Genomic DNA, 1666 nt, shown 5'->3' with positions numbered 1-1666 from the left:
CCACGTTAGTAACTACGTTAACTAGGTTAACGTGGATGCTAATGTGGCTCTTCCTTGCTTCTTTTATCCTGAAATTACACAAATAAAGTGCATCAAAACTCTAATCCAAGTCATGAAATCATGCATCATCCATATTAACATTCAATCTTTGCATAATTCTCATGAAATAATGTAAAATTCACAATATTTGTCTAAATCAAGATGTAACGTTCTTTTACCCACAACTTTCTTATTTCCTAAGAAAATGCATGAAACTACTCTAAAACAGAAAAGAAAAGGTCAGTGAAACTGGCCTAGATGCCCTGGCATCACAACACCAAACTTAACGCTTGCTTGTGCCTAAGCAAGTACTGAAACATGAATGATCAATGAAAAGGCAAGAGGAATGAATCATTATTGTGGAAGTCAAATCCTTAGTTTTATGGAGTTTCATGCATAGCAACTTAGGTTCATTCCTTTACCAGGTTTCAGACCTTTATCATACCTTGAACACTTGCTTACTTACATCCCCTGAGACTTCCTAGTTATTGATCCTTCCTTCTTTTGTTTTCTCAAGATTTATTGCATTCCTCCTTTGGCTAAGTGCTCTGTAAGAGGGCGACTCTTTATGATAAGCTTTCAGTCAACACTCCCGAACCAGTTGGTTCAAGGTGCTAGGTGTTGAGACACCCCTAAAGACTTACTCCCTCAAGTCTCTTTCCCTCATACATACACACCACAGGCACATGGTTTTGTTATTTTTTTCTTTCTTGAGACCTTGGAGTCCAGCACCTCTTTGGGTTACTAAGTGTTCTGTAATAAGGGTTACTCTTGATAGTGGACTTTCAACTGATAATCCCGAGTTAGTTAACCCAAGTTACCAAGTGATAAGGCACTCCTGAGAGCTTATTCATCCAAGTATATCCCCATATACATGAACACCACAGACACATGCCTCCATCTTAAACCCTTGGTGCCTAGCATTGTTTCTTATTGTGTTTCTTTCCTTTTTCACTTTTATTGTTCTTTCTCTTTACTTATTGGGATCTTATTATTTAGTTAGTCTCAAAGGATATGTTTCAAGCATAGTATTCAGGGTAGATAGTTGCCTTCTTTGCTTGTTTGGTGAACCAACTTAGCTTACTAATCATCCTACCATAAACATACAGGATTCACTTCACAAAATAACTCCACTCTTGTTTTTCATAACATTTATTTTCATTTGGCTTAAGGGATAAACATACAAATAAGAAAGATGAAGTTGAAAACCAAGGACACTAGACTAGTAATCATAGACTTTAACAACAATGAAACTTAAGTGCAGAATTGAAAATCCTAAGCTACTATGGAAGCATGTTCTATTTCATACATGATTTTTCTTATTTAAAGCTTGAAAAGGTAGAGAACAAGAAGGAACTCTACCACCTTTTACTCATGAGGTTGATCATGCTCTTTTGCTTCCTTGTCTTCTTTGTGTCCACTTGTGCTTCCCTGCATTCTTGTTATTCTGGCTTTCTTCCAATTTTTTAATGCCTTCCTTACTAATTCATGGCTCTTTTCAACACTTTCTCTTTCCTCTCGTGCTAGCTCATCTTTTACATCCTCATACTTTGTGATTCCTGGATGCAGCACGGGCAGTTGTCCAACTAGGTTTCCGAGCCTAGCTTGAGTGTTTATGTGATATCCT

This window comes from Arachis hypogaea, chromosome 9 (assembly GCF_003086295.3).
Source record: "Arachis hypogaea cultivar Tifrunner chromosome 9, arahy.Tifrunner.gnm2.J5K5, whole genome shotgun sequence".
Classification (NCBI taxonomy): domain Eukaryota; kingdom Viridiplantae; phylum Streptophyta; class Magnoliopsida; order Fabales; family Fabaceae; genus Arachis; species Arachis hypogaea.
This window is presented reverse-complemented; position numbering follows the sequence as displayed.